Source organism: Phyllobates terribilis, unplaced genomic scaffold (genome assembly GCF_046119375.1).
Source record: "Phyllobates terribilis strain yellow unplaced genomic scaffold, ASM4611937v1 Scaffold_4__5_contigs__length_816908805, whole genome shotgun sequence".
NCBI classification, from domain to species: Eukaryota; Metazoa; Chordata; class Amphibia; order Anura; family Dendrobatidae; genus Phyllobates; species Phyllobates terribilis.
The window spans coordinates 174,922,396-174,936,833 of NW_027362764.1; the positions used below are offsets into that span (position 1 = coordinate 174,922,396).

At 41.0% G+C, this 14,438-nt stretch overlaps 1 protein-coding gene across 6 annotated transcripts in view; it reads right to left on the reverse strand.

Moving 5' to 3' along the window:
• TBC1D5 (TBC1 domain family member 5) overlaps nucleotides 1-14,438 on the reverse strand; it is a 741,959-nt gene that overhangs the window by 620,224 nt on the left and 107,297 nt on the right. For 2 of the 6 annotated variants that reach the window (XM_073677951.1, XM_073677949.1), the window contains exon 3: nucleotides 13,807-14,109. The exons of the other annotated variants lie outside the window; for them this stretch is intronic. The gene's annotated coding sequence lies outside the window, so the exon portion shown is untranslated. The remainder of the gene's footprint in view (nucleotides 1-13,806; nucleotides 14,110-14,438) is intronic. 6 annotated transcript variants of the gene reach the window in all.

The following is a 14,438-nucleotide window of genomic DNA, read 5'->3' on the forward strand; positions in this document are numbered from 1 at the left end:
TGCAACACGCGTTGCACAAGGGGATATTCCATCTTATATCCAATTGACTTACGGGATCATTGAGTACCCATTTTCATTATCCCCACTACCTGGGATAGTAAGTCATATGAAATTAGGTCTCAGGAGGAGCACAAAATACTATCATACTCTTTCCCCATGATGTGGTTAATTTAATCTAATCACTGCTTTGGTTTTATTGATGACATGAAGCATATTTATATTTCATCCTAACGATAGGGATATGGACAAGATAGGAAGCATATGCATAAACTGGCCAGGGTTGCACCATGAACATACATTTTAATCATGCTAATCATATTTTTCTTTGTTGATGTGTCATACCGTTATATCCCTCCTAAAAGACGGCTAAATAATGTTGACCAACTATCATACCTCCGTGGTCTAGAGGCACTAACCATGGACGTTGTCCTGGTAAGGTATATAATACCAAGAAACAACGGGTTCGAATCATTACACATATACAAAAACTTTTTTATTTTATTTATTTTTTATAGCTTATATAGAAGATGTTTTAAGTTTATTTCGATTTTATACAATTCTCATTACTTTTTTAAGAGTGTTCTTCTAATGACACTAATATACACACTGTTTTAAGGAATATGTAAAGGTTTGGGTTTTAAACAAAAACGGCTGCTGGCACTTTGACGCCAGTTTTTTTGCATTTTTTTTTCACTTTCCATGGTATATACGTTCTCTGCCGCCAACATCTCTTAAGCTATGCACTTGATGAAGTCCACGAAACGAATCTGTTTTTAGCTTGTCAAAAGAATAAACTTACAGCACAAGGACTGGATTCAGTATAATCTGTTTTAACGGAGGAGCGCGGAATTACTGACACCTTTCATAGTTTTTCTAAATCATCAGATTATATAGCACTGTGTACTTACAATTTCTCATTTTGCCCTTCTACCTGTTTAATTAATGATTAGCTGAAAACTTTTAAGCTCTATGTTGAAATAGGAAGTCTCTTTTCTTTGCATGAGTCATCATTAGAACTATAATTCAACATCATTGCAAAGTCCCTGTCAGGGGGGAGGAGAAGAGCAGCTGGGTCAGGAGCTGAAGAGGGTGTGGAGCTGGGCTGCCAGTGACTTTGCAGTGAATTGTAGTTCTAATGATAACTCATGGAAGTAGAAAAGAGACCTCCTTTTTGTTCATAGAACTTAGAAGGATTCAGCAAGTCAGTTTTTAACTCGTGATGTCATAGACCTTAGATAGAAAAGAGAAGAATTAAAAAGGGTAGAAGGGCAAAATGAGTAATTGTAAGTACACAGTACTGTATAATATGATGATCGCAATATATTAAGAGGATAAGAACTTTGATGGGAGTGCTTCTTTAACAGTCCAACAGGTTATTTATTACCCTTCACTTATTTTTATCTATTCAGATTTTGGTTGGCAAATCTACGGGTGATCCTTCTCATAATGAAATTTTTTGTAATTGTGCAAATGATGGGGGATTTAGTTTTCCACTAATATCCGCAGCCCATGTATGAATATAAAACAGTGTGGCAGCAGATCAACAAGGAGTATGTCACTGATACAAATTAATATTTAAATATGTTGCCTTTTGCTTTTAGCAAGTGGTCCTGAGACGTAAATGTGACATCTCCAATGTAAAACGAGGGTTTATGATGGATGAGAGGCTTAAAGTCACACGTAGGCACAGACATACACACACACAGGGTTACACCAGTGAGCCAGCACAGTGTGCTGCTCCCCGGCTGTGAGCGCTTGCAGGGCACGCATCCAGCAGAACTTTCTCTAGTATGTTTGGTCAGTAAAGGAATTGAGGTTAATGGTTAATATTTAATGTCACCTGCAGCCAGTGACTGCTTCTTCTAATGTAAGTGACAGATAAACAGAAAAACACTCCCTGGATGATACACAAAGCACCACACACCATAAGTGCATTTTTATTTTTAAACCAACTCAATTTCTCAAATGGATAACCAATGTTCCTACTAATTTACATTAGAAATTGAGTGAGGCATGAAAATTGTTCTGATGCACGGCAAAAACATCCCCGCTGCAGAAAACCTACAATGACTGGTTGTGGCAAAACAATATTCAGAATTATACATTAATGGAAAACATGGAAATCCCACCAGTCAGTGACAATGGGACCGAGGGTAGAAGCTGCATTATAATATTTGTAAATCTACTCGATACTGGTCTAGACATAAAGGTTAAAAGGGTAATGCCATGTTAGGTGCAGGTCACACCTTATGGGATAAGGGGGTCAGGTGAACCCTGTTCTGAACTGCCTTCTTTATCAAAGTACATGTAACTATGTACATGTATTATATGTGTTACTACTTATGAACTTACTGCAGTGTTTCCATGCATTGTTTTTATTCTAGGTTATATTTTTCCATTAAGGGTCACAGTGTATAAGTGCACCTACACATTACACTCATACTAAGGCTGCGTGCCCACGTTGCGGATTACAAGCATTTTTTATGCGGAATTTCCGCAGCGTAAACGCTTGTAAAACGCTTGTTAATCCGCACCCCATGGTCCCCAATGAGAATCCGCAAGTTCTATGCCCATGCTGCGGATTTTTCCACAGCGTTTATGCTGCGTTCAAAAATCCGCAGCATGTTCATTAATTTTGCGTTTGAGCATGCGGAATTGCCGTATTCAATGCATGAAAAAACGCAAGGCAATTCCGCATGTTGAAAAAGCGTGATAAACGCGCAATAAACGTGTGCAGAATTCCGCATGCGTTTTTCCGGGAGAGGACATGCGGAAATGAAGCAGAAATTTTCTGCTTCACTTTCGCAACGTGGGCAAATAGCCTAAGAGTATGTTTTTTTGTTTTGTTTCAGTTTCTTGTGCTCACTATATTTGGGGTTGTGGCCACCTCCTTGGCTAGTACACTTTATCTACTTTATTTATTTATTTTACTCACTTATGTAGTGCTATTAATTCCACAGCGCTTTACAGACATTATCGGCACTGTCCCCATTAGGGCTCACAATCTACATTCCCTATCAGTATGTTTTTGGAGTGTGGGAGGAAACCCATGCAAACACAGGGAGAACATGTAAACTCCTTGCAGATGTTGTCCTTGGTGGGATTAGAACTCAGGACCCCAAGGCTGCAAAGTAACAGTGCTAACCACTGAGCCACCGTGCTGCCCTACTTTATCTACTTAGTACCAACCTACTGGCATGTAGCAAGGTGAGATATTAGAGATAAGGATGATCATCAGTGGGTACACCTTGTTGCAGTGGGATGGCTTAGATGCTTTCTTTTATTTAAAAAAAAGTCAACTAAGTACTCTGCTTTTTACACGTGTTACTATTTATTTACTTACTGCAGTGTTTTTACGCATTGTTTTTATATCTTGATACTAGTTATATCTTGATACTAGTCCAGATATAAAGGTTAAAAGGGTATTCCCATCTTTGGTGCAGGTCACACCTCTGGGACATTTACCTTCTAGAAGAAGGTTCTTGTGAACCCTATTCTGCACTGTCCTCTCCATCGAAGTATATATAACTATGTACCATATTTTGCGGATTATAAGACACACCGGATTATAAAACGCAACCCAAATTTTGGGGTGAAAAATAGTCTCCTGAGATCTTAATCTTCGCATGCTCCGGTGGCCATTTTCCCGAAGCCCACCGCAGGGCTATGTACGGGAGAGGAAACCTCAGCTCACCGCCGAATTCTTTTGAGAGGATGGGGCCCGCAGCATCGCCCCACTCCTGCCGCAGCCGCCGCCAACCTTCTGTATCTGTGAACCCGCTCCACCGACGACGTCCCCCAGGTAAAATACAGTACCTTCGCATTATAAGACCCAAATTTAGGTGCAAAAAAGAACGTCTTATAATCTGAAAAATACGGTACGTTTTTTACCTGTTACTATTTATTCACATACTACAGTGTTTTTATTCTTGGTTATATTTGTTAACAGCCACTGTGAATGTGCACCTACACGTTACACTCATACCAACAGAGGTGCTAGCCCTTGCTTTTTGGTTTTGCTTCAGTTTCTTATAGTCCGTTCTAATGGGGTTGTGGCCGCCTCTTTAGGCTGTGCACCTTATCTGCTCTTCTTTCCATGGGCAGGTGTTAATCACAGTCAGACCCAAGTCCTGCTCAGCACCTTCCTATTTAAAGGCCTGCTGGCACATAAGATGAGATATTACAGATAGTGACTATCCTGATTGGGTACACCTTGTCACAGTGGGATGGCTTTTACGCTTTATTAAAAAAAATGTCAACTAAGTGCCCTATGTTTTTAACATGTGTTACTATTTACTTACTGCAGTCTTTCTCTGCATTGTTTTTATTCTAGGCTATATCTAATTGATACTAGTCTAGATGTAAAGGTTAAAGGGGTATTCCCATCTTTGGTGCAGGTCACACCTCTAGGACCTTTGACTTCAGAAGAACGAGGAGTCTGGTAAACCCTGTTCTGCACTGCCCTCTCCATCCAAGTGTATGTAGCTGTGTAAAGAACCTCGTACATCAGTGGCCAGTAACTGGCAACTGGAATTGATTCAACTCTAATCCCCTGATGAGTGAGGCCCCCAGAAGTAAGACCATCTCCTGCCAGACACTTATGGACATGCATGGGAGAATCTTTTTACAATTTACAATGTCATTGCCACCTGGGAATTTTTCTCATTAAAATACCAAATTGTTAAAAGGGGTTTTCCATTTTTAAGAAAAAACCCAGTTTACAGGAGGTTTATTTAAAAAGAACGTTTTTTTGAGGGATATGTTATCACCTAGCCTCTACAAGAGCAATCAATCTAATTTCTACAAGAAAACATTCCAAATGGATTTTTTTTAAATGTAGAGGTATCAAATGTACTGTGTGCAGACATACTATCAAAGGTAACACAATGAAAAATAAATGATTGTAAGGTATTTTACACCAATTCATTTATCAACTGTGATCATTTCACGTGGTGTATATGCGATCAGTATAAATTGATGTATATTGGATGCACCACTAGGGAGTTAAAGAGTAGAATCGCAGAACATATTGCTGATATTATTAAGAAAAAAGAAAAACAATTAATACCTCTGGTGCTGCTAAACATTTTTCAGAGACACGTAGAGGTAGTTTAAAGTCATTTGATTTTTTTATTGCTTTGTAAGGTTTAACAGACCCAAATCGGGAGGAGATTAGAGAAAGGTTTTATTTATGAATGAAGCATCATGGATTATGAAATTAAATATGAGATTCCCAAATGGAATGAACGTTTGTAATGATTTAATGTACAGTGGCTTGCAAAAGTATTCACCCTCCTTGGCGTTTTACCTATTTTGTTACATTGCAACCTGTGTTTAAATATTTTTGTAATCTGATTTGTGTGTGATGCTTCAGCACTAAATAGTCTTAGTTGGTCAAGTGAGAAAAATATAGGCATAAATGAAATTTATGGGATCAAATAACTAAAAATTGGCATGTGTATATGTATTCACCCCTTTTGCTATGAAGCCCCCAAAAATTTCTGGTGCAAGCAATTCCCTTCATAAGTCACACGCTTAGTGAAGGGAAGCCCATCTTGTGTGCAATCTAAGTGCCAAGTGGTCTGTCAGTATATACACACCTTTTCTGAGAGGCCACAGAGGCTGCAACACCATTAAGCAAGAGGCACCACTAGTCAGGGTTGGGTTATAAAAAAATATCCCAATCTCTGATGATCCCCCGAGCACCATCAAATCCATTATCATCAAATGGAAAGAACATGGTACCACAAAAAAACAGCCAAGAGAGGGCCGCCCACCAAAACTCTCAGACTCAGCAAAGAGGGCATTAATCAGAGAGGCAGCACAGAGACCAGAGGTAACCCTGAAGGAGCTGTAGAGTTCTCATGTACAGACTGGAGCATCTGTCCATATGACCACAGTAAGCCATACACCCCATAGGGATAGCCTTTACGGAAGAGTGGGCAGAAAAAAGCCTTTACTTACACAAAAAAATTGTAAGGTTCTGTTTGAGTTTGGCAAAAGACACGTGGGAGACTCCCCAAATGTATGGAGGAAGGTGCTGTGGTCAGATGAGACCAAAATTGAACTTTTTGGCCACCAAGGTAAACGCCAAAAAAACACAGCTTATCACTCTAAGAACACCATCCCCACAGTGAAACATGGTGGTAGCAGCATCATGCTGTGTGGATGTTTTTCGGCAGCAGGGACAGGGAAAATGGTCCGAGTTGAGGGAAAGATGGATGGTGCTAAATAAAGGGATATTCTTGAGCAAAACCTGTTTCTGTCTGTCAGTGATTTGAGACTGGGACAGAGGTTCGCCATTCAACAAGACAATTACCCAAAGCATACTGCTAAAGCAACACTCGAGGGGTTTAGGGGGAAATTTGTAAATGTTTTGGAGTGGCCTAGTCAAAGCCCAGACCTTAATCCAATTGAGAATCTGTGGTCAGACTTGAAGATTGTGGTTCACCAGAGGAAATTATCTAACTTGAAGGAGCTGGAGCAGTTTTGTCTTGAGGAATGGGTGAAAATCCCAGTGGCAAGATGTTTAAAGCTCATAGTGGCTTATCTAAAGCGACTTGCAGCTGTAATTGCCTCAAAAGGAGGCTCTACAAAGTACTGACTTTAGGGGGGTGAATAGATATGCACACTTAAGTTCTCAGTAATTTTGTCCTATGTGTTTGCTTCACAATAAAAAGAAAACCAAATGTTCAAAGTTGTAGGCATGAACTGATGCAAACCCTCAAAAAAAAAACATCATGGACTGCCATGCTGATGAATTAATGAATTTTGTATAAAAAAAATTTTTGTTTAATTGGAAAATGCAGTTTTTCTTTTTATGGATGTTCTTTACGCATCCTTCCCGGGGGTCCAGCATTGAGTATTAGCTTGGTGTCTGTAAGTAATCTCAATTGCTCTGCCACAGCAGAAGACACACTGTCGGTATGACCCTGGGAAACCAGAGAATTTTGGAGCCTGGATAAGTACTATGTAATGTGCAGTCTCACAGTTTGAGAAGGAAAAATCAACCCTTGCAAAAAAGCAAGTTGACCAAGGCATAGGCTGAAAAAAGTCATCCCAGCATGAACATAACTCGTATAAAGACTCAGAAAAGTCCTGGAATTTATACATTTATGCATTAATGATGATGATAAAAGCTGAGGAAAAAAAAGAGCAACATGAACTTTACAAGGTGCACCCAGAATACTTCCTTAAAGGGCTTTTCCAAGACCGAAAAAATTTGGCCAAAGGAATGGAAATGCAATGAAATCATAAAAGCTTACTCATGTGATAAAACCAACACAAATCAAAAACAGTGCTCCCTGGCAGTCTTTGTTTACTGCTCTGCTTTGATGCTGCTGCAGCAGTTGCCAGGGTAGTCTGTGATAACATCGTAACAGAAAAGTAAAGAAAGACTGGAGAAGCTGGAACAGCAGGGGGTTTACCATATTATTTTATAAGGCATATTTGAAGTCATTTTTCCCTTGGCTCAATTTTCCCGATATGAAAAAAACACCATTATGGGTTTAAAAATAAATTATTTGAAGCCTATATATAAGGTCGTCTGCTTGGCTATATACTGTATTACTGGAAAATCAACCACAAAAAAGCAGGAAAAAATAGGTCAGGCTGCGACTTATGAAATAATTGAACCAAGAGGCAAGTCATTTAATTAAACTCTGTAAAAGCATTATTTTTATTTTAAAAAGAATAATATACGGTAATATAAAGATGTTAAAAAGTTCAAGCAACAAACTGATCTATCTACAGTAGAGATAAGTGAATACATTTGCAGGATCCTGGTCAGTCAACTTGAAGCTTGAGGAACCCAATGCTAAATCTCTCAACAGGGCCCTCAGCTATTGCATGTGTTTAATAGCAATAGTCTTTTCATATTGGCAAAAGGGCCCTTTTGAGCCCCCTAGGCTCAAAGACCTGGGAGTTATTAAAACCCCTTCATCTATTATACACTGCTCAAAAAAATAAAGGGAACACTTAAACAACACAATGTAACTCAAAGTCAATAACACTTCTATGAAATCTACCTGTCCAGTACAATAGCATGAGGCGGTGTCTACAGTACAACCCACAGAAGTTGCTCAGGTAGTGCAGTTCATCCAGTAAGGCACATCAGTGCGAGCTGTGGCAAGAAGGGTAGCTGTGTCTGTCAGCACAGTGTCCAGAGCATGGAGCAGATACCAGGAGATGTGGAGGGAGCCATAGGAGGGCAACAACCCAGCAGCAGGACCGTTACCTCCTCCTTTGTGCAAGGAGGAACAGGAGAAGCACTGCCAGAGCCCTGCAAAATGACCTCCAGCAGGCCACAAATGTGCATGTGTCTGCACAAACAGTTAGAAACCCACTCCATGAGGATGGTATGAGGGCCCGACGTCCACAGATGGGGGTTGTGCTCACAGCCCAACACCGTGCAGGACGCTTGGCATTTGCCACAGAACACCAGGATTGGCAAAGTCGCCACTGGTGCCCTGTGCTCTTCACAGATAAAAGTAGGTTCACATTGAGCACATGTGACAGACGTGACAGAGTCTGGAGACGCTGCGGAGAGCAATCTGCTGCCTGCAACATCCTTCAGCATGACCAGTTTGGCAGTGGGTCAGTAATGGTGTGGGGTGGCATTTCTTTGGAGGGCTGCACAGCTCTCCATGTGCTCACCAGAGGTAGCCTGACTGCCAATAGTTACAGAGATGAGATCCTCAGACCCCTTGTGAGACCATATGCTGGTGCGGTTGGCCCTGGGTTCCTCCTAATGCAGGACAATGCCAGACCTCATGTGGCTGGAGTGTGTCAGCAGTTCCTGCAAGATGAAGGCATTGAAGCTATGGACTGGCCCGCCCGTTCCAAAGACCTGAATCCGATTGAGCACATCTGGGACATCATGTCTCGCTACATCCACCAACATCACGTTGCACCACAGACTGTCCAGGAGTTGGTGGATGCTTTAGTCCAGGTCTGGGAGGAGATCCCACAGGAGACCATCCGCAACCTCATCAGGAGCATGCCCAGGCGTTGTAGGGAGGTCATAGAGGCACGTGGAGGCCACACACAATACTGAGCCTCATTTTGACTTGTTTTAAGGACATTACATCAAAGTTGGAGCAGCCTGTAGTGTGTTTTTCTACTTTAATTTTGGGGGTGACTCCAAATCCAGGCCTCCATTGGTTAATAAATTTGATTTCCAGTGATGATTTTTGTGTGATTTTGTTGTCAGCACATTCAACTTTGTACAGAACAAAGTATTCAATGAGAATATTTCATTCATTCAGATCTAGGATGTGTTATTTGAGTGTTCCCTTTATTTTTTTGAGCAGTGTAGTTATGGACACGATCCTGGTCCAGTGGCAAGGTCAGAAGATGGACAGGAGCCCTGCGAACCACCTCCTATCTTCCGGCATCTGCAGCTCCACTTTTGGTTAAGTGGCCTAGAATGGCGTTGTGTGCTCGCCACGCCGTAATGATGACGTTGTGCCAGGCTGGTTAATCAAAAATATGAGCCATAGATGCTGGTAGGTAGAAGGAGGCTTACAAGGCTCCTATACAGCGGCAATGAATACTGACCTGGCCGCTGTAATTGGGTCCAGTACATCGTTTCACTCCTCTCAAATCCACAGTATTTATGTACTCTTTGAAGACTCTGTGAAGTTAGTCCGCTATGAACTTAATGACGGCAGTACTGTAAAGGTTAAAACATTGGCTAAACTTCTTATTGGCAAGGCAATAATTGATGACTGTGCACATAATGTTAATAGCTGAAGCCATCCAAATATTAATAAGAGAGCTAAGTGATGAGCTACAAAGTAACCTTAATACAGCGGGCCAGTGACCACTCAATATGAGAAATGCAAGTTCTTTTTCTGGCTATTCAAATGGACTTTGATTAACCTATAAAATAATCACATCTAAAGTTATTACGTCTATGTATAAAATGTATGCAAAACTCTGAACAAGGTGTCTATTGGTCTATATATCAACCCATCTATAAAAAGACCATAATGTCATTTTTCTGCCCCTCATAAAACAAAGTTGGCAATGCCAACTGACAAAATAATCAGTCCCCCTAAAATGACCTCATACATACAGTATATACTAGAATATATGAATTGTCCTATGTCCCAGCTGCTATACTACTTGATTTTACCAACAGCATCATAGCTGCGATGTCACAGGGCAACTTAGAAAGCAGGACCACTTATTTGGAAACACCTGTATTACATAACTGCATACTTACCATTTCCCCAATATGATAGTCAGAGGCTACCATTAGTCATCAATGTATTTAGAAAGCCTCTGCAATGATTTTCATGTGCATGTTCAGCGCCAGGGTCGCTAACCGTCCAAAAATTCCTGGACAGTCTGTAGAAATTGGGAAATTTTTCCAAGCCCATTGTAAAAATCTTATGTTTGTAACTCTTTGCAGCTTGAGCTTATTATGACTGTAATTATCATCTTTTTCCAGTTTACAGTGGATGCAGCTAATGTCTCCATATTAAAATTATTGGCTTTAAACATACAGTACCAGTCAAAGTTTGCACACACCTGTTCATGCAATGGTTTTCCTTGTTCTTATTGGAATGTCCGCATAGAAGATTCATACTGAAGGCAGCAAAATCATGAGAGAACACATACAGAAACAAAGAAACATGCGAAACAAACCAAAATATGTGTTCAAAGTTCTAGTCCCCCTTTTAATTCCATGACAGCGTTAATTCTCTCAAGCAGCTTTATCAGATAATCACCCGGAATGGCTTCCATGGAATTTGTGGAAACATCTGTCTTCAGCAAGTGTCTGCTGTTATCAGGTGTATTTTGCAGAGGAAACGTTGGTATACAATTCCATACAATGCTGAGCCAATTCGGAAAATTGCTAGAACCTTAATGTTATCCTCAAGTGCAAACATGAAAATCAATTGCTGTGATGAAACTGGCTCTCATGAGGACAGCCACAGAAAAGTAAAAACCAAGAATGACCTCTGCTGCAGAGGATAAGCTCAACAGAGTTATCAACCTCAGAATGTTCTTCCCGTGGGTTTCCTCCGGATTCTCCGGTTTCCTCCCACATTCCAAAGACATACTGATAGGCAATTTAGATTGTGAGCCCCAATGGGGACAGTGCCCATAATGTCTGTAAAGCTCTATGGAATTAATGACGCTATATAAGTGATTAAAATAAATAAATAAACCGCAAATTGACCACACTACAGACAGCACTCAGCTGCCCAGATAGCAAATAGCAGACACATCTCAACATCCATTGTCCAGAGGAGACTATGAGAAGTAGGCTTTTATTGTCATATTGCTTCAAAACAGCCACTACTTATTTAGGACAAGCAGGTCTTATGAACCAAAATTTTAGATTTGTGGTACCAACCACCATGTCTTTATGAAACGCAGAAAAGGTGAGTGGATGGTTTCTCTATGGGAGGTGCCCACTGTGAAGAAAGGAGGGGAAGCTGTGAGATGTGTGAGGATGGTTTGTTAGTTACACTGTTGGTGATTTATTAAAAATTCAAGGCACACTAACCCAATATGGATTACACAGCATTCTGCAGTGCCATGCCATGCCATATGTTTGCACATAGTGAGACCATCATATGCGTTGCAACAGGACAATGATCCAAAATATACCAGTTATATGTGACTATGTGACCTATGTGGCTATGTGACCAAAAAGGAGATGGCCTCCACAATCACCTTTTATGCGCTTCGCAGAGGGACCCAGCAAGACCGACACCAAACCAGCAAATGCGCAGCCACAGACGCACATGGCACAAGCTGCTCAGCTAGTCGAGCCCTTGAGGGTCGGGAACACTCAGCATCCAGTAAATGGAAGCAAAACTTTGGCAGATCCCTTCCCAGGCCCACTGTCGCCAGACAGCTGGTGTCTGGTAACGCGACTGGTGCCTAGTCGAGGACTAGATGAGTACCTCTGCAAGAACCCCATGAAGTGAAGCCAGAAGAGAAAATGAGAAAATCCCTGAAAAGATAGTAAACCTAATGCTAGCACCACTCATCAATATAGGCACATAGGAACTGCAATAAACAGCAAAGGACTGAGCAGGGAGCATGATTATATAGCCAGCCTAATGATCAGGTTTTTATTACCTCCCAATCATCCCCAGACAGGCACTCCCCGCTAGCTTCAGCAGCAGACTGAACATAATCACACCACTGCTTAGTACCAGACACAACAGCATCCTGTGTTGCCTGGCAACCAGGGAAAACAGAGTCCCATCTTCCCTGGGCCGAGAAATCAGTGAGAGACACGAGGTCCCGCGTCCTCACACATCCCACAACACCAGAATGCGACGCTCTACAAGATTGGGACCGTTTCCCTGCACACATAGTAGCTCCGCCTCCAAGTTCAGAACAACGGCAGCGCTTGTGGAGTAGCATAGCACCGGACCTGCTCCATTCCCAGGTGGGAGCACAGAACCACAATTCTTAACAGTTATCATAGAATCATAGAATAGAATCATAGAATGGTAGAGTTGGAAGGGACCTCCTGGGTCATCTGGTCCAACCCCCTGCTCAAAGCAGGATTCACTAGATCATCTCAGACAGATGTCTGTCCAGCCTCTGTTTGAAGACGTCCATTGAAGGGGAACTCACCACCTCTCGTGGCAGCCTGTTCCACTCATTAATCACCCTAACTGTCAAAAAGTTTTTTCTAATATCTAATCTGTGTCTCCTCCCATTTAGTTTCATCCCATTGCTTCTAGTCTTTCCTTGTGCAAATGAGAATAAAGATGATCCTTCTACAATGTGACAGCCCTTGACATATTTGTAGACAGCTATTAAGTCTCCTCTCAGTCTTCTTTTTTGCAACCTAAACATTCCCAAATCCTGCAACCGTTCCTCATAGGACATGGTTTGCAGACCAGTCACCATTCTGGTCGCTCTTCTCTGAACTTGCTCCAGTTTGTCTATGTCTTTTTTAAAATGTGGTGCCCAAAACTGTACACAGTATTCCAGATGAGGTCTGACCAAAGAGGAGTAAAGACCGATAATGACTTCACGTGATCTAGACTGTATGCTTCTGTTAATACATCCCAGAATTGTATTTGCCTTTTTTGCTGCTGCATCACACTGTTGACTCATGTTCAGTCTATGATCTATTAGTATACCTAAGTCTTTTTCACATGTACTGTTGCTTAGCTCTATTCCTCCCATTCTGTATATGCTTTTTTCATTTTTATTGCCCAGATGTAGTACTTTGCATTTTTCCCTGTTAAAAACCATTCTGTTGGTTGCTGCCCACTGCTCCAGTTTATTTAGGTCTTTTTGAATCCTCTCTCTCTCTTCTCTAGTATTAGCTATCCCTCCTAGCTTTGTGTCATCAGCAAATTTAATCAGCTTACCCTCAATTCCTTCATCTAAATCATTGATAAAGATGTTGAACAATATAGGTCCCAGGACGGAGCCCTGTGGTACCCCACTTGAGACATTCATCCAGCTGGATGTGAAGCCATTTACAACCACCCTTTGAGTCCGATCACTAAGCCAGTTATGAATCCACCTAACAGTTGCCTGGTCCATTGCATACTTGGTCATTTTTTCAATAAGGATGGTGTGAGATACTTTGTCAAATGCTTTGCTGAAGTCAAGATATACTATATCTATAGCATTTCCCTGATCCACCCAGTCAGTGATTCTGTCATAGAAGGAAATTAAGTTAGTCTGACATGACTTGTTAGTTACAAACCCATGCTGACTCTGGTTAATCACTTCATTCTTATCCATGTACTTACATACATGTTGTTTAATAATTTGTTCAAAGATCTTTCCTGGTATAGAAGTCAGACTCACCGGCCTATAGTTCCCTGGGTCCACCTTCTTCCCCTTTTTGAAGATAGGAACAACATTTGCTCTTCTCCAGTCTTCTGGGACTTCTCCTGTTCTCCAAGAATTTTCAAAGATTATGGAGAGTGGTTCTAAAATTTCTTCTACGATCTCCTTCAGTACTCTGGGGTGTAATTCATCTGGACCTGGAGACTTGAACTCATTTATGTTAGCTAAATATTCCCTCACAATCTTTCTGTTTACAGATAACTTGGATTCCTCTATTCCTTTAAAAGGACAGTGAAGATCAGTTGATGTTACATTTTCTTTCTGAGAGAAAACAGATGCAAAATAGGAATTAAAAAGTTTGGCCTTCTCAACATCCTCTCTTACCATTTCTCCATTTTCATCCTGTAAAAATCCTATAGCATCTTTGACTTTTCTTTTACTTTTGACATACCCCCAAAATCCTTTTTTATTGCTTTTGACATCTCTTGCAAGCCTTAATTCATTGTCAGCTTTAGCTAACCTGATACGTGCCCTGCAGGATCTGCAGACTGCATTATAATCTTCTTTAGATATGCCTCCCTCTTTCCATTTAATAAACATTTCTTTCTTTCTTTTTAGCATGTGTTTAAGTTGTGTATGAGTTGGACCAC